The sequence below is a fragment of the Melopsittacus undulatus genome, chromosome Z (assembly GCF_012275295.1).
Source record: "Melopsittacus undulatus isolate bMelUnd1 chromosome Z, bMelUnd1.mat.Z, whole genome shotgun sequence".
Classification (NCBI taxonomy): Eukaryota; Metazoa; Chordata; class Aves; order Psittaciformes; family Psittaculidae; genus Melopsittacus; species Melopsittacus undulatus.
In genome coordinates this window covers 12,800,967-12,828,445 of record NC_047557.1, presented here as the reverse complement: position 1 = coordinate 12,828,445, position 27,479 = coordinate 12,800,967, and the positions used below count along the sequence as shown (strand labels likewise).

At 36.1% G+C, this 27,479-nt stretch overlaps 1 protein-coding gene across 1 annotated transcript in view; it reads left to right on the top strand.

Annotated features, from left to right (window-relative positions):
* The window catches only part of PRLR (prolactin receptor), a 151,122-nt gene that overhangs the window by 4,383 nt on the left and 119,260 nt on the right, over positions 1–27,479 (top strand). Inside the window, exon 5 of the mRNA XM_034072969.1 lies at positions 16,549–16,637. The gene's annotated coding sequence lies outside the window, so the exon portion shown is untranslated. The remainder of the gene's footprint in view (positions 1–16,548; positions 16,638–27,479) is intronic.

Genomic DNA, 27,479 nt, shown 5'->3' with positions numbered 1-27,479 from the left:
TTTGTATTTTAAACAAGTACCTCTTGCATTAAAACACTGAGAATGTGTGATGCAGTCTGGAAAACTACAGGTATGCTGTGTGCAGGGAAATACTCTTAAGTGGGTGTGTTGTTTGCCAAGTGGATTATTAGTAGGTAGGTTTAACTTGAATAAGCCTCACTAAATTACTGGATAAGATTAAGGCAAGAGAACTGCAAAGAAGTTCTGATGATGTGAAGAAGAAACAGCAAAATGCTTCAGCATGAGGAACAAGCATAGTGTTACAGCTGATGTTCTCATTATTTTCCATACTGGCAACTTAGGAAGGAAGAACATAATTTAACCTATTGCACAGAACTGTAACTCACTTGCTGTATCTAAGACAATATGGTTCCATTTAGTTCAGTTATAGCAATTCCACATTTAAGCCAAGTTCTGAAGAATTTTTCAGCTTCAAATGAGAGTTCAGTGTCTCCAGTATAATTTGTTGGGAATCACTATATGCCACAGTGAGTTGTGGCGTACAATATTGAATAATGTCTGAAATACTGATGCTGTTTGGTTTAATTCGTAAGAATTTTAAAGACTTACTGAAGCAGCCCTCCCCTGCCCCCCTTTTTTTTTTCAAGTGTATATAATTACTCTCTTTCATTGACAGTTCTTGAAGAGATTCTATGGCTTTAAGGTTATCCATTTCCAGAGCAAAGGAACACTTTATCCAGAAAGCTTCAAAACAGTAAAAGCTCAGTGCAAGTGATGGAAATAAAGCACCTAACTGGCTAACAGAATGAAAATCCACATAAGGAAATTAAAGGAAGTAGAAAGCTTATAAGAACCTCTCTGCATAATGAGTAAATACATGTCTTAAGGACATGGTAAATTATGGGGAGTTAGATACAGCTTTAAGCAAGTTTTTAAAACAAAGGAATAGAAAATTAAGGGCATTTTTATTTTGAAGAGTCACTGTGATGCTACTGAATTGATTACCCATTTTTGAATGACTTATTTTTCTTAATAATTTTTGTTTGGTTTCATTATCAATCTCTCTTTAATACCTGTGTGATACATTTTCTTCCATCAGAAAGGTGAGTATTCTGGCATACAGAGTGATCCCGTAGTGATCAGTCTGCATGTAGTAGTTAGGAGCAGCTTTGAAAGACTAGGCAAGGGGTAAAAAAAAGTTGAAGATTACAGGGTGGAATTGAGACAAGAAATGTGACTGGTACAGTTAGCTAGCTCACCCCTTTAAGAGGGTTCCATTAGGGATGGAACAAGGGGATCAAGGTAACACAAATTGCCTTAGTTCAGTTTCTTGAACAGAGCCTTGAAATTTTGATTCACTATTTCTCTGCCTTAGGAAATTGTATGTAAAACATACTGGCAAAGGATGTTTCCAGTCATTCACAATAATTACCCACATCCACACACATATGTGTCATAACATAGTTAGAATTTAAATTATGTCAACATTTTTCTTGTAGTCATCCTTTTCTGCACAGAATGGTCATATGCTTCGTATGGATACATGAAAGCTGTTTCCACGTTTATTCTTTTACTCTTTTTTTTAAAGGGCAGCTAAGTAATAAGTAAAATTCAGATGGTTCATTTTTGTCATGCAGAGTTGAATTCAGTCTCTGGCATAGTGTTTCTGTGAGATACAAACCAAGACCAGACTTTTCCAGACAGTTACAAAACATGAGTTTATCATTTTATGAATGCATTATTTTATATGCAATGGCCTGATACATTTTGAATAGTATTTGGAATTAGTATTATATCTTTATTTTTCAATAAACGTTCTTAGCTGTGCATCATTTGTCTTATGTTCTTTCACTGTAGCTCTTGTCTAGAATTTGCAAAGTACATATGTAATGTAATTAGAATCCTTTTGTTTTTTCACTGCTACTGAGATGCAGCTGCCTTTTTTTTCTTTTTTGAGAACTAGAACAGCTATTGTGCACTAACAGTTTTGTTCAGTTATATTTTTAAGATATAAAATGAAGACTAGTGTGGAGAGGGTGCAAGTAAGCATAATGTAACTGAGTAATCTGGAATTTGGCTAGCATTCTTGCAATTAATGCCAGCACTTAAAAACTTTGGATACTTGTTCTTTCTCATTATGTTGAAAGAGAACACTGGCCAACTGTACATTGGAAATGTTCTTGGTAGAATACCAGGCTTTCACAGTTCTTCTTTAATTGACAGTTGTTAGCTAATTAGGGTAAAGCTGATGCTATAATTAGTTAAAAAAAAAAAAGATGTTGATATAGTTAAAGGAGAGACCATGGTCTAACATGCCCAATTGCTGCTTTTAACAATAAATTAATAATAATGGCATGATAATGCTTGTATATATAATTTAGTTTTATGAGAAGATATGTGTAGACTTTCTTTTTTATAATAATGATTTAGCTTTCAAGTTGCACATTTCTCTCATCTTATGCCAGTATGAATTTGTTCTCAGGATAATTCAATAGATGTTTTTTTAATTGGATGTAAGAGTTGATGATGATGATGATAGGGATAGTGTTGTGTTTGTGTTTAATGGCTACTGAATTACAATTTTGTTTAACAATATCTTTGTCTTATTCAGAAACTTTCTTTTTTACTGCATCTGATCTGACTAGAATATTTAAACGATGGAATAAAGAATTGGCCTTAAAATTAATGAAATTCTCTGGAAAAGTTTAATATAGAATGACTGAATACAGACACTAATGAAAGATGCAAAGAGCCATTCAGCTGTTCATGCTCTAAGTTGTGGCACAAATAAACATTTTTAGAGAACTGACAAATTATAACTGTTATGAATTTGTGTTGTAGAGCAATGACTGCCTTGCTGTTACTGTTGAATCACTTCAAGTCATTCAACAACATAGACCACTCTGTGGTCAAGCCAGTAGTAAGACTCTAAATTAGTTTGGTACTCTGCCTCTGATTTTCTCCAGCTATCCTACCACTTATTCCAATTTCAAACTCTTTTCAAGCCATGGATTCTTAGTCTGTCCTGCAATCAGAGTTAGTCTTACACATATATGTCCATTTATTTCCCTCTTCATATTCCTAAGGTTGATGATGTGCCTGTCTTCTGATCTTCATCTGCTGCCCTAATCCTTCATTCCTACCAAGTTTCCTATGCACATTCTGTTTCTTGGGAAACCACTGATCATGTAACCTCAAATTTGCATAATATGCCTGTGTTCCTATGTATATTGTAGCTTACTCTGAACCTGTAAGTTCTAATTTATCTTACACAATTTATATTTGAAGTCTGGCACATCTTTTTCTGCGCTCGGGTTTCAAAAGCTTCTTGCTCTCCTTAGGATTCGCCATCAGTATGTTTAGCTTTTTATGCAGAATTAATGCTTCCAAAGAAATGGTACCAATGACAAGTTCCTTTTCAGCAGCACAGTAGCAGCATTTGTCAGACTGAATCATTAACAATATCAAGAATGCACCTATTTCTTCCTGTCCCTTCTGAAAACCTCACTGACTTTCAGGTAATGTTAGTCAAGATATATACTCAGGTAGAATGTCTTCAAGTGTCAGTAAAGAGGTGATCTGGCACATTACTGCTCTTTTTTTCTTCTCACTGGTGATCTGACAGTAAAGCTTATTCTGCCCTTTCTCTTGTTTTACCTCTCACCATACTGTTATTTCTCCTACAATACAAAATACAGCTCAGGCTGTATTCAAAATAGCTCTTTCGACTACAGTCGTAACAGTGGCTACTGATGTAAAATGTTTTTTTTATACAAGTAGAAGTGAGTTGCTAGTAGAATTTCTTCTTTTTTGAAATTCTGTTACAAAGAGGATTTGAAGATTTAGTATAGCTTTGAATGTAGTTCTTGCTGCTCGTAACATTTTAATAATTTTTTTCATTTCCAGTTTAAAAATCATTGCTTTTTCTGTGACAAGAATTCCGCTGCATGGTAGCTAGTAAAATACATTAATGAAGTTGACTTATTCTATTGTTTGGCCAGTTTGACAATAGACAGTAGCAGAAAGTTCTTTCACTAAAGCTCATAGCTGCTGCCAACACATAATCCATATATTCTGCATGCATCAGAAAAATCTTACAGAAACAGAGTAGTTGTTACTCTCCATTTAATGAAAGGTGCCTTTCCAAGATTTAGGTGTACACTTTTTGATTTTTATGATGGCTTAATTTTTCATTCTATATGGAATAAGAAAAAGCCCAAGCCTGTAAAAGGCAAGTGCAAGATACTGTTCATTACGTTATTTTAAATTGAATAAAGTTTGATTTGATTGTTGTTTGGTATTTTTAACAGATTAATGCATAATATTAAATGGGCCAGGTGAAGCACAGAAAAATAGTTTTAATTTTAAAACAGAAGTGAATGTTATGACAGACTTATATACAGTGTCATATTAATCTCATTTATTTGTATGGCCTGTACATATAAAAAGTAATAATTTAGAATCATAGAATCGTAGAATAGTTAGGGTTGGAAAGGACCTTAAGATCATCTAGTTCCAACCCCCCCACCATGGGTAGGGACACCTTGCCCTAAACCAGGCCACCCAAGGCTTCGTCCAGCCTGGCCTTGAACCCTGCCAGGGATGGAGCACTGACAACTTCCTTGGGCAACCCATTCCAGTGCCTCACCACCCTCACAATAAAGAACTTCCTCCTTATATCTAACCTGAACTTCCCCTGTTTCAGTTTTAACCGATTACCCATTGTCCTATCACTACAGTCCCTAATGAAGAGTCCCGCCTGAGCATCCTTATAGGCCTCTTTCAGATACTGGAAGGCTGCTCTGAGGTCTCCACGCAGCCTTCTCTTCTCCAGGCTGAACAGTCCCAACTTTCTCAGCCTGTCTTCATACTGGAGGTGCTCCAGTCCCCTGATCATCCTCGTGGCCTCCTCTGGACTTGTTCCAACAGTTCCATGTCCTTTTTATGTTGAGGACACCAGAACTGCACACAATACTCCAAGTGAGGTCTCCTGAGAGCAGAGTAGAGGGGCAGGATCACCTCCTTTGCCATGCTGGTCACGCTCCTTTTGATGCAGCCCAGGATACAATTGGCTTTCCAGGCTGCAAGCGCACACTGAAGCCAGCTCGTGTTCATTTTCTCATCATTTACTTCATAACATATGTGGAACCTAAGATTCATATAATTCTGTTCCTGGAATTATGCAATTGCTTCCTGTGATTAGCTGCCTTGGGAGCTTTTTAGGGAATATTTTAACAATTTCTCTTCCATGGTGAGACAGGAACCAGATAGGGAAAGCACAGGAATAGCAAAGATAAGCAAGAAGCAAATAAATGTAACTGCCACATAATAATAATTTTCTTAGAGACCATGACATTCATTCATACAAAATAAGACAATGCAGCAGTTAAATTCATATTTATTTTGATTCAGTTGTTTCAAGATTTGGTTTTTGTGTCTAAAGGTAAGGAATACAGTTTGCTTTTTTAGCTTAACCCTGGTGGGAATGGATATTGGTGGTCACAAGCATCCCAAAGGAACTTGGGGAGAAAATTAAAAGGCATTTTGGGAAGTCAGACTATCCCATCTGCCTCAATGACACCCAGCTTTACAGAATCCTGTAAGATTCAGAAGAAAAAATATTTCTAAATTGTGTGTGTGTGCAATCATGTGTTTTAAAACATCCAATGATTTTTAAAGCTCTTTCACAAACACATAGTTCACTGTTTCAAAATACTAATGAAAGTAAATACAGTGATTGATTTCCTACTGTCCCAATGTAGTTTCTTTCCCATAGTTACTCATTTGAATTAAAATTAAGTACCTTTTTTTTCTGAATTCTTAATGTAATTCACTGATTTAATATTTTTCTTCCTTCATGACATACTTTTCAAATTTGAATAATTATGTAAGTACAACTTATTTAAACATTCAGTAGGTCACTTCTAACTGAAATATTCTATTGTCTTTTGACAATCATCCATCATCTTGTTCGTTCAGAGAGAAGAGAATTAATATAGCAGTTTTTTATAGATATCTCTGGCTCAGTTTTTCTGTGAAAATCAGGAAGTAACACTGCTTTCCTTATGACAGTTCTTGATATTTAGATAATGTTTCTTTTGTCCCCATCTCTTCTGTATTTTTGAGCTACTATTCCCAATCTTTTTATAAGATTAGAAGTAGAGATTTCCATCCTGCATGTGATGCATCTCCATATAGAACAGCAGCTGCTACAGAGGTGTAATTTTCCAATAATTTTCACATTCATTTTTGTTGAGCTTTGTAACCTATTAATCCTATCATAAGGCATTGCTGTTCCCTGCTACCCTGATGAGAAAGTCACAATTACATTTTTATCACAGTGTTATTCTAACCTGTCTTCTGGCATCATGTTGCGTACTGTTGCTGCATTAGTTTCATGGCAGGGGGGTTGGAACTAGATGATCTTAAGGTCACAGAATCACAGAATCCCAAGGGTTGGAAGGGACCTCGAAAGATCTTCTAGTCCAACCCCACTGCAAGAGCAGGGTAACCTAGAGTACATCACACAGAACTTGTCCAGGCAGGCCTTGAGTATCTCCAGTGTAGGAGACTACACAACCCCCTTGGGCAACCTGTTCCAGTGCTCTGTCACTCTCACAGTAAAGAAGTTCTTCCTGATGTTAACATGGAACCTCCTATGCTCCAGTTTACACCCATTGTCCCTTGTCCTATCACTGGATATCACTGAAAAAAGCCTAGCTCCATCATCCTGACACCCACCCTTTACATATTTGTAAACACTGATGAGGTCACCCCTCAGTCTCCTCTTCTCTAAGCTAAAGAGACCCAGCTCCCTCAGCCTCTCCTCATAAGGGAGATGTTCCACTCCCTTCATCATCTTTGTGGCTCTGTGCTGGACTCTTTCAAGCAATTCCCTGTCCTTCTTGAACTGAGGGGCCCAGAACTGGACACAATATTCCAGATGCGGCCTCACCAAGGCAGAGTAGAGGGGGAGGAGAACCTCTGTTGCCCTACTAACCACACCCTTTCTAATGCACCCTAGGATGCCATTTGCCTTCTTGGCCACAAGGGCACATTGCTGGCTCATGGTCATCCTCCTGTCCACCAGGACCCCCAGGTCCCTTTCCCCTTCACTCCTTTCCAGCAGGTCAGCCGCCAGCCTGTACTGGTACATGGGGTTGTTCTTCCCCAGATGCAAGACTCTACACTTGCTCTTGTTGAATTTCATCAAGTTTCTCCCCGCCCAACTCTCCAACCTGTCCAGGTCTCGCTGAATGGCAACACAGCCTTCTGGTGTGTCAGCCACTCCTCCCAGTTTAGTGTCATCAGTGAACTTGCTGAGGGTACACTCAGTTCCTTCTCCAGGTCGTTGATGAAGATATTAAACAGCACTGGTCCCAGCACTGACCCCTGAGGGACTCCACTAGTCACAGACCTCCAGCTAGATTCTGCCCCATTGACCACAACTCTCTGCCTTCTTCCTTTTAACAAGTTCTTGATCCACCTCACTACCTGATCATCAAGCCCACACATCCTTAGCTTATCTATAAGGGTGCTGTGGGAGACAATATCAAATACCTTACTCAAATCAAGAAAAACCACATCTGCCACTCTACCATCATCCCTCCACCTAATTGCTTCCTCATAGAAGGCTGTAAGGTTGGTCCTTTCCAACCCTAACTATTCTATGATTCTATGTACTTGAAAGACCTGCCCCAGTTTCTAAGGTCAGGTTCAATATTGAAGCATCAGAAGGGAAGTTGAGACAGGGCAAAATTTTAAGTTATATAATTTCTTCTTTTGGGTGCATTGTCCTTGTATGTATCAAGAACTTGATACTATGGTGTAATAGTCCTGTTGGAAACCTTATTTATCCTAATTTTCTTGATAACTCACAGTATGTATGCCATGCACATCCTGTTCACATTCTGTTTACATTCTTAATGCTCTAATTGCAATTCTTTGGAAGAGTGTTTGGGACAAAAATGTAGTAGGAGTTCAAACCCTGATTTGTGAAAGGGCAAAACTCCTAACGATAAAAATATTTTAAAAAACCACTGTACTTCTGTGTTAAGTTCCATTTCACACCCTAGCTGAGTCTTAGTATTTCGCTGGCCTCTACTTTCTGGTGTGTTCCTTATTTTCTCCTCTTTGTTCAACTTTTACTGCTATAATTTTTCTTGACCACTGTTTATGAGTAAGTTTGTGAGTATTTTAATTCTGTCAGCTTTTGTTTTCTCCTGTGGAAGACCTGCTCATTGTCCTTTACATTTTTTATTGTTATCTCTCTTATGTATTCTTATATTGCCTCACTGAAGTGAGGATTTTTTTTCTGCTTGACTCAGTTCAGATTCCATTTCTTTTCATATTTATTTCATTTTTCAAAAATACTAGAAGGCCTAAAATTCTTCTACATTTTATACGGTCTGTAAAACTCACTATTTTTCCAGGAAGTCTTCGTATAATAATGAGTTTTACATCAGACCTTGGCTCTGTAAGTAAAACTCCTAAACTCAAGATACAGTATATCATCACAAAAGAAAGAGAATGTATGCATTTAAGGGAAATGGTTTTGCCCTAGTATTATGAAGTCTAGCAAGTTGTGTCAGCAGCTTTAACAATTTGCAGCAACTAAAAAAATATATATATTTACATATAAAAAATGTGTGTAAATCTTAACTGTATGATCAAAGAAGTGAAGTTTAAGGCCCTAAAATGTCATATGTTATTTTGTGAAGTATTGTCATTTTTGAGCAGGATAAAATTCAAGGCCCAAAAAGGCATGTATATCATAGTAAATAACCACTGGGCCCATTCTTTGCTGACACATAATTTACCTAAGATAAACAGAAATTTGCTAGCAAATGGCTTACTGAATCTGGATTTACCCCAGTGTTCTGGAGTATGACAAACACTTCCATTATGTGGTGTGAAACACATGCATGCTGTATTGCTACCACATTGAAAGCTGGGAAATGTTTCAACACCTTCAAGTTAGCAAGTATGTTAAAGCAGTAAGATTAAACCATTAATCATTAAAATTAGGTTCTGGATGGAGATTACACAACTATTATTGAAGCAATCCTCATTAAAGCAGATTTTCTGTATTGGACATATTTTCATAGAAAAATGTTGCCACTTTACTAGAGAATGGAAGCAATGACTTGTAAACTGGAATGTGCAAAAAAATAAAGGAAGAGGTTCTGGTTAATTTTTTTAAAAATTTTTGCTTGTTTTTTAAGGTCACTATTTTTACTAGAATCTTTAGTGTGAAGCTGTAAAATAAATGAAAAATCAGAATAATAAAATAGATGAAGCACAGGAATTTTAATTTATAGTCCATTCATGAGCAGTAAGAAAATAAAGTGCTCTGAGAGAGAAAAGAGGATTAAAGAAAGTGGGGCTATTTGCTTAGATGGAAAACGTTGATGTATTTCCTTGCTCAATCCTTAAAATGTTGGTAATTTAAAAAGCTAAGAAAGGATTTAGTGATGAGTAATTTTTGGTGGAAAGATGACTAAAGTTTACTTTTTATGTATCCCACTTACACGCACTTCAAAGGCTTAGCTTGGCTGGTTTTTTGGGCCCCAAAAAGACATCTGTTTATACTGTTCTAGCTTCTGGCCAGAACAGGTATATAGTAATTTGTTGTTGAGATACAATGCAATTTACTTTAAGGATTTAGGATTATCTTCTCCTTTAATGTTTGGCTAGAGTACTGTGCCACTAATTTTTTCATTTGAAGATACACTTTCAATCAAGTTGTAAACTTAGATACTTTTTTATATATATATGAACAGTTTTATTTCTGTTCTTACACAATTTAGTACTTTTTGCTTACAATTCCATATAAGGTAAAGCATGAATTTTGTGCTTATATTGTAAATAAGATAAAATCAAATTCTGGAACACAAATCTCTAATCCTCAGAACAAAGTGCTAGCTGCTAGATCATTAGGAACCAGCTTGACTTGATGTTATAATCAATATACTGGATCTCACTTCTGGCAGGTCTGGTGCTTTGATGGCTTGTATAGGCAGACAGTATGTTTAAATGGAGTAGGAGATTGTACATTGTAATTTATACTTATTACCAGTAATTACTGTGTATTGCCTCATCATGACTCAGAAATCCATTTATGATAGAATTTAAACACAGGGAGATAATGGTGCCTGAGAACATGCATGAGGTGAAGATTAAAATGTATTTTCCAGTTTGGGGTTTTTTTTTTTCTTTCTTTCTTAGTTTAGCATTTGACTTTAAACATGTTTTATTTGTAGCAGCTCATCAGTTAATATAACTTGGGACTAATTCTCAGTGTGCTATCCACAAGTTACTGAGCTGTCCACCTATTTTAGTGTCCCTGTAAAAACGTGCTGTGGCCTATCATTTAACTGAGGAACAATCTCTGGAAATCACCACAGCTTAAACTAGCAGATGTAGACCATATTTGTTGCTATGTAAACTGTGCTGCTTTGCTGGTCTTGCCCAGCAATCTTTTATTTAGTGTTAACTGTAATGTGTTTGTCAGGGTTTCATCAAAATTCTTTGTCCTTTTTGCTAGGTACAGTGAGTGCCAAGTTTTTCTTAATTCAGGTTTATCTTCTGGATATTTTACATTAAAGTGGCTGACAGCAATGGAAGTGGATCTGATATTAGAGTCTTTTAAAGCAGTAGTCCGTAATTCTATGTTAGGCTGTGTTTACTTAAAAGAAATTAAACTTTAAGAGAAACTTAGCAGCCTAGAGCTCTCCTGTTCTGTCCTGTCTTGTGTGTTACCTATTTCTCATTGATGCCAGAGCAGTCAATCTGAAAGAGTATTTTTCATTATAAGTTCTAACATAATACATGTACTTTTGCTTTTAAATTTGTTATTGTATATACTGTAAGTTTTTGTATTTCCTTGGAATGTTTTTAGATGAAGCGCTAAATTAAATGTTGTTATGAGTGGACATGGTTTTGTGTATTCTTTGTATAGGGATTTTTCTGTTTGGTTTTTGCCTGCTTTCCAGTCATGCAAAGCTAACCATTTTCTTTCAGAATATGGACTTTTTTGCACACTTTAAATTTTGGAAGCAGGTGAAATGATTATAAAGGCAATGGTGTATTTTCCTCTTTTTTTTAACATTGATAGATCAAGTATATGATTTTTTTGTGTATTTCAGAATAAAAATTAGTGAATACACATCTACGTGTATATGTATATATGTATGTAAGCATATATAAATCAGATACATATATCTGTACCCTAGAGTTGTGTGAAAACAACTCGTCATTACTGTGTTAGTTGCTTTTTTTTTAGTGCATAAGAAAGACTTATTTCAAAAAATACATTTAAAAAAAATAAAATGTGGTTTACGTGGTGCATTTTGCAATTGGTTTTCTTGGTCCTGGGACAAAATGAGTATCTCTAACAGCAGTTGTCAAAACAGGGAAGAGCAGTAATATTGGAGAGAAAAAACTCATTCTGAACTGACATAAAAGTCTGTTTATTTTCCAACTTTTTTTTTAATAATACTGTATTGACATTAGAAAAGAAATTATGTTCACTAAGCTGGTGTAATAAATTATTTGGTAACCTGTAATTTAACTGTGTATGAAGAACAGTAACCTGCTGTAAGAGATAATGTGAACTTTGTAATTCTTGATGCTGTCAATTTTATTTTTTTTTATGAAGACAGCACATGATTTTGAAATCAAAGGAAACCTCACTGCAAATGCAGCTGTTAGAAAACGAGCCATTTTTAAGTTCATAAGGAATAATATACCTCTAAGACTGTGTGGTTACCCCCCTGTGAACCTGAAAAGTAGAATTAGTATTTCTTACACACTAAGCAAAACTGGCTTTTTCATAACTGATACAGAGCATCAATAGCCAAGTCTGGATCTCTGAATAAAGTATAGATGGGTGAGAGGAGTTTTGCTGCTGCACTTCAAACTGCTCACTGTATGCAGTGAGTCAGAATTTGTTCCCAGAATCGGTTAAGGTGAGCTGAAGAAGTTATCTTTGCGATTGTGGAGTCAAGGAAAACATCATGATGACAGTCTCAGTCCCTGCACTATTTGATCTGTGTTTTGAAGAGATGGATCAAAACAGGGGTACACTATGTCTTGAGCAGCTGCCTCTGGAGACTTACAAAGCATTACGGAATATTGTTTAGATGATGAACTGAATGTACCAAGAAAGAGTTATTTTATAAAAAATTAAAATCTGAATAATACATGATGTACATTCTATGTAACACATATGGTTTACATAGCATAACCATAGCTTTCTTACAAAATTCAATTTCTTTCTGTCTACTTAATGTAACAGCAGAACCAAAAAAGGAACATGGCATGAGTCTAAACTAATCCTTGCCATCAATTTTAGTATATATTATTGACATGGTAGTCATATCAGTAGTGATCTGTAGATAATGCCAATTGCTCTTCAGATATTAATTTGACCAAAACTTTGGCAGTTAATATTCAATCTGATTCATGCTGGTTTAAACCTTTAATTGCATTTAATTATAGTTTTACTTATGAAACAAAGAGCTGCACTTTTTTCATTACCTCTGTTAGTCTGCCATTTGAAAGGATTAAGTTTCTGTTCATCTCTACAAAATATTTCTCAATTTAGCTTCTCTTGGCTGTATTTTACACCTTATCTTGCACCTGGACTAATTTTTCCAGAACTTGTTATTGATCTTGTGCAGCTTTTCATCTAGACACATTAATGACATTACTCATTACATTATTGTTTGCAGTAACCCAGTTAGCTTGCCTGTCTTGGCTCAAGATGGTAGATACTAATTGTAACATCACAAACAAAACAGCATGTATAATTTGCATGTAGCATTCTTAAAAATGTTATAGCAAATTAGTTAAATGAAGTTGAGTACAATTGAAACTTCTCTAAGCAGTTGCTGATAAATACTACCTGTATAATATTATGCAAGAGTATTTGTTGAGAATACTCAACATCAGATTTTGAGAGCTCATGAAATTGACTACAAATATAGGTTCCACATATAGGGAGCTAAAAAGGAAGCTTGAATGAGATAACAAGATTTTCATAGCAACTTATATTTACTTCCTTTTCATTTTCTGGAAAAGTTATTATGGACTAAGCTGCCAGGCAGCAGAATTAATTAAACTTTTGTTGTTGTTCAGCCATGAACACAGGTAAGTTGTTCCCCTACCAAATTAGAGAACATGGTTGTTTGGAAATGCAATTGCTATGGAGTGTAGTTGGGTAGATACGCTTCAAATCCCTCTGTCATTTCACCAGAGGACTAATGATGCTGGTGTATAATTCAAAGCAGGGAAGCTACTTTAGGTGCACGAACAACTGAGTCTTGAAGTTCAGCAGGGGTTTTCTGCAGCAGCCAGAGCAACCAAAAGTTTTGCACATGTAATCACAAAATCTTTGACTGTCTGTTAAATTCTGGGTTGGCTAAACTTGTGCTGTCTTTGAGACAGGAATGAGAAAAACTGTGCATCTTTGTCTTAGCAGATAGTATGGTTTGCATTTGTAATTATGTCACAGTAGATAAACCAAATAGTGAGTTTGTGTGTGAATTACACAGCAGATCAATCACCATTATACTTCTGAGCATATGACCGGGATAGAAATTTGGCTGTTCACCATCAGAAAACAAGACTTAACTAATCTGATCGATCTTGTAGCAGTCAAAATTTTCTTTCCCTGAGGACTAGAAGCCCCAAGACATGTTCTAGCCCATTGATATGACAAATTATTAAATACTTTTTGCAGCAACCAAGAATGGCAAATACACTATTTTATAACATCACAAGGAGATATGAGGAGCAGTTTGTTTCTTTCTTCCTTCTTTGGATTTTTCCATTAATGTATCCTTCTCTGTTTATGTTTTCAACCCCTCCTCCAAGATATGCAGTGCTAATTCCAGCAAAATGACAGGAAAGCCACCTCTTTGCGTACTTCTGGAAGTGCAAAATTTACTTCTTACTGTTAAATGAAACCTTAAAAATAGGAAAAGGACCTGTACTGGAACAGTACGATATATGTATTGCACATACCAAGTTAATGTACAAGGCAAGAGGTATCCTGTCACTCTATATTAAAAAAGTAAAAGTCAAGCCAGTTTCCATTGAAAACACAGCATTTCTGTTGGGGAGAGGTGCTGGGGGAAGAGGGAGGGAAGGTTCCATGCAACTGTGAAGATGGTTTTATAGTCAAGAAAATAGTGAACGAGGAGGGTATGACTTGGAGTCATGAAGGGGACACTAAGCAATGAGGAAGCCAGGGGATGGTAGAGAGTAACTTTGCTTGAGAGAGTGGCAGCTGTGATAAAAGTGTAAGATTGAAGAAGCTAGGGTTTGCTGGACAGGATGAAAGGATGTATACAACAATAACAGAGGTGGAAGAAAAGAAGAAAGGGGGCAAGAGGGAGATTTATATTGGTCATGGAGGTTGAAAGAAAACATCCTAGGCAAAGAAATGGGCAGAATCATAGAATCATAGAATAGTTAGGATTGGAAAGGACCTCAAGACCATGGGATGCCTATTGTGATTAACTTATGGGAGTCATAAAATTTTCTTAAATATCCTTAATTTTTTTTTTTCTTCACGTTGAGAGTACTGGAATTTGCTATTACATTCTGTACTGTATCAGTGTGTTTCTTGCCTTTAGGCCTGACCAGCTATTTAGATGAAATGGTTACTGACCAGTTGTAAATATTTTTAACCCTCTGCTTAGGGAGGGTTCATCTTCTCTAATAACATTGTGAAGACTGTAATGGGAAACAAATATATTACATTTGCTCCAGTCTTTTTGATCCTGTTGCTATTAGAATATTACAGATAGTAAGCACATCAGGATTACAAAACGTCCAGTTGCTGTACAGTCAGGAAGACAGAAAAAAACCTATTTGTGGTTTGTTTTGGGTTTTTTTTAATCATTTATATAGGCTTATATTTTTCATTAGGAAGTCTTTTAAATCATGTAAGATTATTGAACTATGACTGTAATCTGTTAATAAAAACTTCGACATTTCTGAAAAACTGAAAATGAAGTGACATTGAAACTATGAACCTAGAAAGCAATAATAAACAGGAAAGCAGAAATTTTTTTTCGTTGTTGCTTAGTAGCTGCAAGTGAATGACCACTGTTTCGTCAGCTGTTACTGCATGTTGAAAAGCTGGACTGTATAAGATGTGGTGTACTTAATATGCTGGTTAACAAGGGTGTAAGAATTCTGGACAATCAGCAAAATATCATATAAAACAATTATTTTAAAATATTTTTCATTCTTGGTGATACATCTTACTTCTCACTGCAACTAATGTGAAAACTTCTGACCCGCAAACTCAGATCCAGTGATTATCAAATAATTATCAAGCTATTAGCTATTTTTGCTTAACATGTCTAGAACTGAAAAAATAAAAAAATCCATATCCTGTTCTTTAACTCTTTCTTTCTCTCAGTATTGATCATTTTTGTCAGACTTCCTCAAATTTGTTAGAACTAGTAATTCTTTGAGTATATTCAGGTAATAATATACTGCCTAGCAAAAAAAGTTGGTTGACGCATATAACTACTTCCCTGGGCTTTCTAAACTTTGAGTACTGCTTATCTAATAATCTTAAGACATTCTATTTTTTTTAAGTTAACAGCACTGAAATCGCTGTAAGGATGAATTTTCTGGCATGGAATTTTATTGTGTTGTTTAATTCTGAAAATGCAAAAAGATACAATGTGTTTAACACTGTTGAATCTCTAATTTCTTAGTAGGAAATTGTAATAGATTTGCTGCATTGTGTTGAAGTGTGTTCATTGTGAAGAATATTTTGGTTTACATTAGTTGAATTGTTCTAAGTTAGTAATGTTTTCTAAAATTATTAATTCCATCAACCAGAGACAATCATTTTGCCTGTTACAAAGTGTTACTTTGCAGATGATATAAGACATTGTGTAGATTTTATTTCTCCATTTGCATCTAAAAGGATGCTGAAATTCTACAAATTTAACATGGCATATCCCATCACTGAGGAGTTTGAGATTCTGGTAGTGCTTTTTAGAACACCTACTTTAGTGGGAGGGAGATGAGGTGAAAAGATACTACTATGTCTGTGTTTCCTTGTACAATGTGCTGGCCACATCTGGAAACTTCATTCTTTGAAGTATGTAATGTCTTTATAACAATGCAATAAAAAAAAAAAACATTGTTGTGTAGAAAAAGTGTAAGGAAGGAATATAGAGACAAGCAGGTAGTTAAATATGAATTACTACTGTGAGACAATTAAGATTAGTGGAATTACTTGCATGTTGTAATGTTGTCCTAATGAAGGTTAATTATGATACAAGAATTGAAATTGGAGCTGTGGTGACTGAAAACTTGTATGACAGGTATGTGGAAATGCTGGCTATTTGGGTTGCTTCATTTTGCTGTTAGACTTTTGGTAATCACTTGAACACACCTGACAAGGCATCATTAATTATGACAAAAAGAAAAATCTATCACCATCTCATTAAAAAATGCATTTTGTAATGCTGACAGCTACACCGGCTTTCAGGAAATGGAAAATCTGTCAGTACTACAGCTCCCTTTTTAACCAATGCTTAATTCTTCTTTCAGATACTGGCAGCTGAAAGAATCCAGTTTTTGAAACAAGAAGGGTGAAGCAAGACCTTCCATTGCCCAAACTCCTGATTGTGTGACATGATGTAAGTCACCTAACCATTTTATCTCTGTTTTTTTCTGTTGTAGATAAAGAAAATTCACTGTTTTCTATATTTTTAGGAATGCTTTGTTTTGGTTGAATTTCCTACCATGAGGAAAATTTTACTTTAAAATATAAGTTAATTTAGTACAGAAAAGCTGTTTTCAAATAAATTACAAAAGAAAACTTCCTTCTTAGCTTTTCTGGCTAAAATTATGAATTAGATTTGTAATACTTTCACTAGAGTGTCATCATCTTTCAGCTGGTCTGTTTAATGTACATTCATAATAACTTCAGGAAATAAAAATAGAGTTTTCAGAAGAATTTCTTGGTGAGCTAGGATGGTAGCCCGGACTGCAGTAGAGAGGACATAAATACATTGTTCGAAGACAAGAAGAGGCAATGGATTTGGAATCCTGGGTAGCTCATTTTTGAAGGGGGTGTTCATCGTTCTAATGATGACATCAGTTCGCTGGCAAGATGCATACTACTACTATATGTGCTAGGAAAGACATTCACTTACAATCCTCATTGTAATAAAATAGTAATTGTTACCAACATATTATTTTATTTGTATCTTCATTTTTAGCATTGGTTTCCATACATTAACATTATTATAAATATATTTATATCTCATTTCTATTTCCACTCTTACATGAATATAATTGTATGAACTTAGGGATTTGGAGTTCTTTTAAGGATATAAACATGAACTACCAGGTAAGAATCTTGTTGTTAATGTTAAACATGAATTAACCCTGATTGTTTGAAGTTTTTTCAGTTAATTATCTTTTTCTCTTTCTTATTCCTTCTTCTGTTGCAGAAAGCCTTACATTCACTTAACTTTGCTTTTGCTTTTATCTTGCCCAGTATGTGCTAGCCTACAACAGGAGTGAGACTGTAATCTTGTTGTTTATTCACTAATCGTTCTTTTAAAGAATTTGAAATTAGATTGGTCATATTAGTATTTATTCTTTTTTAAGCATTTATAGTTACTATTTTCTGTGTTTATCAGCTGGTGCTTTTTAAGGTCATTATGAAAATTAAGTTCCTTTCCTGACTATAGATTTAGGTTTTTTTTTTTAATCTGCTATGGATGTAAAATACATGATGCAAATAAAGCTGTGTTTGCAGTTACCTGTTTCAGAATCTCTAATAATCAACTCTGGCTTCCCTATAGGTACATTTTTGTCTAATAACCTTAGCTGTCTTTCTGTATGTAGTTGTATTTCTCATGAAAATGACACTCCTAGGGAGACTTCTGTTTCTGTATCATTAAGGTCTGGATGGCTAATTGCCATTTATGTTGTGTATTTACATTATTTTTTAAATGTGTAAAGTATTTTATAACACTAACTTCACAGAGTATTAATAGTGCGAGGTGCTCATAGTCTTTACAGGGTGAGCAGTCTTTTCAGTAATACTTTAAATGTAATTTTTTGAAAGCCACCTAGTCTCTCTTCACTCTTACATCTGCAGTATGCAAATTTTGTGTGGTTCAGTTATCTGTGTGAGCAATAGCTTTTCCAGCATTGAAATGAGCAGATAATGAATTATTAATAGTTTAGTATAGGCAGTATTTTATTCAAAATAAGTTTTTACAAGTTTTCAGATTTTGAGGTTTAGACTTTTTCTAATTTATGAAACATGAGGAAACTAAAGCACAGGTAGTATTCACCAAATGCACTTGGTTTATTGTGCTAATTCTACTAGGCCTACTGTATCTAGCTTATCACTGTACTATCTTGATGTCTTAGAAAATTGATATTGTCTCTCTTAATGCCTTCTTTCAGAGGTCCCAATTATCTATATTGGTTATTTAATATGTAGCCTGTAAGTCTGTAGGAAAATAAGACAGATCATACTTTTTCTTCTAAAAGCAATAGAATTCATAGTTTTATATTTGTAGGTCTAATTTGACAAATACAGCCCAGAGAGATGGAGAACACTTGCTACAGTTTGTTGGGTGTTTAAGAAAAAAACTAACAACAAATTCCTCCCAGAAACTCTCAAACCTACAATAATTTTCTTTACATTTTCAGTTCCACTGTTCCTGAAAATGGAAAGTCATTGTCAGAGAGGCTGTGTTCATAGTTGCGCTAAGCTGATCTTTTTTGTCATGTAAGCTTGTATACTTCAGATATTTGAGAAGGAAAATTTGAAAACCTAAATTTAACTGTATTCAACAGAAGATCAATTATATGAGTCAAGTGATGTATTCTTGGTGACCTGTGTTGCTAAGAAACAAACTCTTGTGTCAATTGATTAAATCTTCTTGCAAGTGTTTTTACCACAAGATCCATTGCAATGCCTTATTCAGGCTTTAACATCTGAAATCTGTTAACCATGAGGTCAAGCTTTTATCTGCTTCTTGGCTTACTTTATTCTTGCTCCATCTGAATTAAAATCACCAAGTCACCTTTCTGTGAACATCTACGATAAAGTTCCAGTTCAGCAGGGGACAAAACAAAACTCCCTGTTTCTCCAGGTTTACCTCACTCTTGTTTCTTGCTTTGTTCCTGGCAATGCATTTGCCACATGGTAATGGAGCCAGGATGCCATCTTCAGCCCATTCTTATTCTGCAGTTGTTAGCATTGAATTTGCAAGTTAGGTTAGAACACTAACTTGTTCTGGGCACATAGTGCGTTTCTGTTAAGTAAGGCAGTACACACGCGAAAAGATTTTTAACAGCTTACTGGTTTTGTATTAGATTAGTTGATATGTAGTCAGATAAAAAATTTGCCACTGTCAGAATAGTCTGAAAAAATTTAAACCAATAAAATACTTTCTGTAAAGAATCTCTCATGTGCATTATAGTACTGCATAACTTTGATGTAAGGAATCTGGCTAGATTGACTACGATTTTATTTTACCTATACTTACTGAACAATCTTTTTAAAACGTCACCTTCCTTATTCAGCTATAGAACTAATACATTTACAGACTACAGAAGACATTGTTTAGATTTTATTTATTTTATTTTTTGTCATTTTTTCTTAATTATTGTAAAATCCTTCTTCTGAAATTTGAAATACATAGCCTTATTCTGTGTGTATTTATATAAAATATTGGTGCTGTGTGTAGCTTGTCACCATTTCATTTCCATATCCACCTTAAAACTTCTTTTCAAATATTTCAGTCTTGCCCCCCGATACTCCCTCCCTCCCTTTCTATGCCAGCAATAATTGCCCACTTGATAAATTTTCAGATTATAATTTTTTTGGCTTTTTCTGTTGTTGTCTTTCCCACTAGATAGGAATTCATGCAGTAATCCCCTTACATACCATTGTTTCTTACCATCATTTTGCTCTGCTAGCTGCACAAAGTTCATAATGATTTCATTAAGGTTTTGCTGAGATTACAGCCTGTAGTACTGATCATTCAACATAAAAATGACATGGAGCTGTTGGAGCAAGTCCAGAACAGGGCCACGAGGATGATCAGGAGACTGGAGCACCTCCAGTATGAAGATAGGCTGGGAAAGTTGGGGCTGTTCAGCCTGGAGACAAGAAGGTTGCGTGGAGACCTCATAGCAGCATTCCAGTATCTGAAAGAGGCCTTTAAGGATGCTCAGGAGGGACTCTTCATTAGGGACTGTAGTGACAGGGCAAGGGGTAATGGGTTAAAACTGAAACAGGGGAAGTTCAGGTTAGATACAAGGAGGAAGTTCTTTACTGTGAGGGTGGTGAGGCACTGGAATGGGTTGCCCAAGGAAGTTGAGAATGCTCCAAGTTGTGAATCCCTGGCAGTGTTCAAGGCTAGGCTGGATGGAGTCTTGGGTGGCATGGTTTAGTGTAAGGTGCCCCTGCCCGTGGAAGAGGGTTTGGAACTAGATGATCCTAAGGTCCTTTCCAACCCTAACTATTCTATGATTGTATGATTCTGTATTAATTCTATTCCTCACCTGTCTATATCCGTTTCTAGATTTTCATTAAACTTTTGCTGTTGATTAATACGAAACTAGAATTTTAATCCAAATATCTAAATTTAACAATTTGGAACAAGTCATATACCCAGAAAAGATCCGAAACTTACTAATTCAACTGAAACTGATAGATTATAAATTACAGCTTGCAATATCTTGTGCTTATCAGTTAGTGCTTTATGACTGTGACTTATCAGGCATTAACCGTTACCTGTCTACCTTTCTGCGTTCCTAATTTGCTATATTTCATTTATTATTTGCAGCCGTATACTTCCAGGTAGTACAAGTTGCTTTATAGGTCAGCTTGTACAATCTCCGCAAATTTTTGCTGACCATTACTTCATACTCATTCTGAAATATTTCTAGGACAAATATCAGAGGCTCAGTAGATCTGCTTATTTGCAGTTGTAATAATGCTCCTCCTTCTCAGAAAAAAATACAAAAATATCCTGTGAAATCTTTGTTCTCTAGGCTAATTCGAAATTCTCAGCTTGTTTTACTAGAGATGAGTCAAATGATCAGTCAACTTACAGCACTAATTTGGACATATGGCCTCTGAAACAATAGAGGATTTTTGGCTTCTGTTTGTGCAAATCGTGGTTTTGGCTTCAAATTTTTGGTTTGTTTCTCCATTTTAAATTCCATCACACTCATTTTGTTCTCGAGTTTATAAACACCACAGGCCACTATTATTATTTATAATGCTTGAAAGAGGCTACATTTTATTTTAGTTCTATATTCAGTAGATTTTGTTTGGTGCTGCTGTTCACAACAATGTTGCTTTATTGACAGTAAATGCAGGATAACAACCTCCCAGGCTCTAGGGTCAGAAGGTTTTATGCCACATGAGGTCTCACTTCCTTGGTTATGTGAATGTTAGTAGGTTACGGAGTGCCAGGAAACTTTCCCCCATGCTAGATTCAGTTGTCCATGCTGGTTTATTTTTTGTACAACTGAGTAGAGTTTTGCCTAGGACATTGCTAAAAATTTCCAGAGTTAGGAAGTTTGTACAGGCTGTTGGTCATTCCCACTTGGCAGTTTGCTTGCAGTCAGCCTGTTTGGAAGAGAAGAATTTAGAAACATGGATTTGTTGTGTTCTAGAACTAGTCTGACTGCTGGAGAGTCATGAGTTAAGTGATGAGTACACCTGTAACTTCTAAGGACCAACCTGTGTGTGTCCTCATACAAAGAGAACATAAGCCAGGAACTCAGGGGAAGACAGACAGGAGGTATTCTTGCATTTCATAGAAACTTAGCTGGGCACTGGAACTTTGTATGTGTAGCTCTGGGCTAGTCTGCTCTATATCTGTGAAGCTCCAGAATACATGCATCTTTAAAATTGCCAGTGTGACAGATTACTATATATTGATTTATTCTGAACTTCCGTAATGAGTTACAATGCTCTTATCATCAAATCAACTTTTCTGTATAGTATGTGGCTGTAGAATTTTCATACACTTACTGTTTTTTAAAGTAGAATGTGCAACCTTGAAAGTCATCCAGAATTCATGCATTATTCCACATAGCCTTCAGCAGTTATTTCAATGCCTAACTGTCAGTAATGTTGAAATTCTGTGCCTTACTTCTGTCAAGAGGATACAGTTGCCTGACATGACTAAGATGTGAGATGAGGCATAAGAAATATGGTAGGCTTTGCATAGTCTAGCATGATTCTCAAGTTCAAAACCCGTTCATTGGGTACAATATATGTCAGTTACTTTTTTTTGCAGGGGGAGGGATGGGATCAAAAAGTTTAAAAAAAGTAGAATTGTCTCCATTTGTGATGTCATTACTTTCCAGATTCCTGCATTTTTATACGTTTTCTAATTCTGTCTGTCATCTTGTATCACCACCTGATAATTAATTCTTACTTGCATATCACATGTAAATGACATGCATTGAATAAAGAATTCCCTTAAACTCTGTGGGCCGAGAATTCTCATGGCTCCTGAGTGTCAAAAGTGTCCATCTCATAAAGGGAATGTCTTTGTAATAAGTAATACGAAAGGTTGTAAGAGAAGACATAGAACATGTGGAAGATTTTCACTGATTTTATTTTTAGCCTTGACTTGTAGAAAATAGCACTGAATAATAGATTTTCAGCTGGGCCATGCCGTAAACCTGGACATCACATGTGGCTCTGGATGCTGTGGCAACAGCAGCTGTGTTGTCAAGGCAACAGCCTTGTGCTCAGTAGGCAAAACCAATGAGGATTAAGCAAGACTATATTATAGCTAAGCCTCTGTGAGCTTATCAGGGATGAACAAGATCTGTGTGTTCTTCACTGTGCAGGTGTCCCTTAAGAGTAGGGGAAAAGCAAAAACACAGATGAAATATACCCAATTTAAATGTCAGATTTGGATTATTCTAACAAGTGAGTGCATTTCCCAGTTAGATGGATCAAAAGACTCCATTTGTGTAAGTAAATGTTTATATAAAATAGATACTAGCAAAGAAAGTAATGTGACATGTTTTTCTGTAAGCTATGAAATGAGGAAAAGGCAATTGAAATATGATGAACTCCAGCAGTCTTTTTGATCTTTGTTGTGGCTTTATATTCAGGCTGAAATTCAAACACAAATATGCCACTACAAATTTCCCACTGATAAGAAAGTTTATAGAACACCAAGATTCAGAATAGTTGTCAACAGTTTCAAGCACAGGGTTCTTCTCTAGTAAAAAGAATGAATGCATGTGTCATTGAAGTAAACTCACACTCCAACATACACGTTATTTCATCCTAGTTTTTTGGCTAGAAGAATCAATAGCCAAATGGAACTGAGCTAAATTAAGAGTGATAGGAAAACGCCAAACTGATTTTTGCTGAGTGGGGAAGCACGTTGAAAGTTACAAGTTAATTATTTTTTGTTCAAACTTTAAAATATTTTTCTTTTTCTAAAGCAAAGTAGAATGCTACACTTCAGTTGAAGCTTCATAATAAGTAAGAATGAATAAATGAACAAGTAAATTTTACATGTTTTGGCAGAATCTCTGGAGGTTTTTATGCTTTTTCTCATGTAATGTCACATAACATCAAAGGCAATTAAATATCTTTCTTAATTTGACCCATGTTTTAATTGTTAAAATCCAGGTATTAACAGCGTATTTTTCTTGTATCAGTATCACCTGAAGTGTTAAAAGGCCATTAAAAAAAATAAATGTGTTACTTTATTTGCAGGTAATGTCAGATTAACTGTTTTCAATAGTGATACTGTCCTGTGTCTCCTACAGAGAACCGGGGAACTGGAGCAAACTATGAAATGAGACGCATCTGATTATCATAGTGATATTGCTTCTGACATTATCTTGTGATCTATTTTCTTTCTTAGTGGTTTTATTTTTCCTACTGAGGGTAACCTGGCAAAGACAAAGATTTTTGTCAGGTTTTGATTGTTCTTTTCTGATACTCCATTCTTTTTTTTTTTCCATGCTCTCACTTCTTTCTTCTTTTTATCTGATTACTTAAAATCCCTGATTTTATCTACTAAAATTACTGTTTTTACCATTTCATCTAAGTTACAGAAAAAATCTTTGTATAAGATGTTTCTTATTAAAGAGGGTTCAGATGTTTTGCAGCATGTTTAAGGCTGTTACAGGAAACTTAAAACTTTCATTGCTGTATTTCTGAGTGGCCACTTTCCTGTTAAGATTTTATATCAGAACATCAGGGCAATAAATGAAGCATGATACCTTTCCTAATTCATATTTTACATCTTGACCTTTTCTCCTCTTCCTGCCTTTTTTTTCTACTTTTGTAAAAATAAATCTGCCTTTGTTCTCTCTTGGTTTATCTTCTATCTGTAGCTTTATGGCAGTTTTTCTTTGCTTTTCAAATACTAAAATTCATGCTTTTGTTAAATAACCTGGATTCTGAAATGAGTTTGATGTGAATTAGATTTAAGATTTAATCTAGAGCTCGTTAATATGAATGACCTTGACCAAGGAGTAAGAAGTAGAATCCAAGTTGTTTTTTCTTTTTTTTTTTAGAACAACTAACTGCTGTAGCAGTCAGCCAGTAAATTACTGCAAGTTACAGAATCATAGAATCATAGAATAGTTAGGGTTGGAAAGGACCTTAAGACCATCTAGTTCCAATCCCGCTGCTATCGGCAAGGACACCTCACACTAAACCATGTCACCCAAGGCTCTGTCCAACCCGACCTTGAGCACTGCCAGGGATGGAGCATTCACCACTTTTTCAGGCAATCTGTTCCAGTGCCTCACCACCCTCACAGTAAAGAAATTCTTCCTTATATCTAATCTGAACTTCTCTTGTTTCAGTTTAAACCCATTATCCCTTGTCCTGCTGCTACAGTCACTAATGAGGAGTTCCTCCCCAGCATCCTTGTAGGCCCCCTTCAGGTACTGGAGGGCTGCTCTGAGGTCTCCATGTAGCTTCTCTTGTCCAGGCTGAACAGCCACAACTTTCTCAGCTTGTCTTCATATGGGAGGTCCTCCAGTCCCCTGATCATTCTCATGGTTCTGTTCTGGCCTTGCTCCAACAGTTCCATGACCTTTTTACGTTGAGAACACCAGAACTGCACACAATACTCCAATTAAGGTCTCACAAGAGCAGAGTAGAGGGGCAGGATCACTTCCTTCAACCTGCTGGTCATGCTCCTTTTGATGCAGCCCAGGATACAGTTGGCTTTCTAGGCTGAGCACACACTGAAGCTGGTTCATGTTCAACACCCCCAAGTCCTTCTCTGCAGGGCTGCTCTGAATCTCTTCTCTGCCCAACCTGTAGCTGTGCCTGGGATTGCTCCAACCCGGGTGCAGGACCTTGCACTTGGCATGGTTAAACTTCATGAGATTGGCATCAGCCCTCCTCACAAGCGTGTCAAGGTCCCTCTGGATGGCATTCCTTCCCTCCAGTGTATCAACCAAACCACAGCTTGATGTCATCAGCAAACTTCCTGAGGGTGCACTCAATCCCACTGTCTATGTCAGTGACAGTGATGTTGAACAAGACTTGTCCCAACACCGATCCCTGAGGGACACCACTCATTGCTGCTTTCCAAATGGGCATTGAGCCATTGACCACAACTGTTTGCATGCGGCCATCCAGCCAGTTCTTTATTCACTGAGTGGTCCACCCATCAAGTTGATGTCTCTCCAGTTTACAGACAAGGATGTTGTGTGCAAAAGCCTGCAGCACCCATGATTCCAGGCAGTCTCCCATCCAAGTACTAACTGGTCCTGACCCTGCTTAGCTTCTGCTTATCTACTACTCTGCCACTTTCTGGCATAATCTGCAATCCTGTAGGCAGAGCAGCAGCAGTCTCTTGTGGTGCACCATTTGTGGACAAATAGGCAAATCAGCCTTTCTCTGCTCCTGAAGTGAGTTAGGTGTGTGTGCATAACTAGTCTGAGATTCTATTTCTGATGCTGTTGATTTTGCAGCAGTCCATTTGTGCGTGGCCCAAACACACATGTCCAGGTGTTTAAAATGGTATAGTAGATCTCTTTTCTTCCATCTGAAATGCTGGCAAATACAATTTTTTCATTCAATTTTAAAATGCAGGTAAAACATTGGTCCATCTATTCTAAATGCCTTGTACCAGGAAGGTCTAATTTGTTTAGTCAAATTCAGACATAAATTTAGGAGTAGTCACTGGGAACATATTATTGTGTAAAAGTATAACATGCAAATCAAATTAATTTAGTCCTATGTTCTCAAATCTTTTGCATGTGAATTATATTCCCTTAGATTACGGTGCATTAAGTTTCCCATGACAGTGACCTAGTATCCATAAATAACTTTCTGAACAAGACTGGACAAGTGAAACATTCAAACTTGAACACATATTTTGATGTTATGAAGTCCAAATTTTTTCTATGTTAGTGCGTATATTATTCAGCATACATATGGATTCTCTTTTTAAAAAAGCAAACCAACAAACGTATACATATATGCTTTCACCCGTCAGTCAAATTCACCCATTAAGTCAAAGACTGTCAGCCACAGTAGTGATTTGTGAACATGACAACTAAAGACATTTGTAGTACGTACCTTTGTGTCACTGCAGTAATAGGTACCAATAGATAGTGCTAACAGAAACAGCTAGCCAGATGTACATCAAGCTTTTGCCCCGTTTTACTGAAACTAATCAACATTCTTTATATTGAAAATTATGCATACTTGACTGCATTTTGTTGTTGTTAGCTACTATGGTATTTATATTGTGTGTCTTTTGTATACAAAAATAATCAAGCAAATAGAAATACAGCCAGCAGTAGGCTTTAAGATCTATGGATATTTAAAAAAAAATCAGTACGTTGAGTGTGCTTTTGCATAAGTGTTCAGTTTAAACCTAGTTTAAACTTAGATGGAGAACCAAACCAAAACTATTGCTACTATGTTTGAATTGATATTCTTCCTAAATTCAAGTTGTTGTTTGACAGCAGAAGTAGATAATCATATTTAAAATTGTTTTACTGAAGCTTACTGTGATCTAACAAGCAGCATACAAGCTGGACTGTGCTTAACAATGCTCCCTTATGGCTCACCGTGTCTTCCAGGAGACAGCACGTGGTTTTCAAGAAGTGAGTTGTACCTGAGTACCTTCTCCTGTGCCTGTTTGCATCTTAGCTCAGAGAGCAAGGAAATTGCTGCAGAGGTACCAAACTATGAAGCTGTAGCCTTGCACTGGAGAAAAGTGAAGAGTGGCTCTTGCAGCTGTCTTCTGTCTGTAAACAGAGAAGGTGTTCTCATTTCAGAGCGAAGGTAGTTTGGCCTAACTTGCAGAAACTCTGTAATACTTGCCAGCAATACACAACTTACTATCTTAAGAAAGATGGTCCTCAATGCCTGTTGGGTTTTTTGATCTCTTGATAAGTGTTTTGCACTTTTCCAGACTGTTTATTGAATAATGCAAAACATATCTGTTTTCCATTACTACTTTTATTAAAGCACCAGT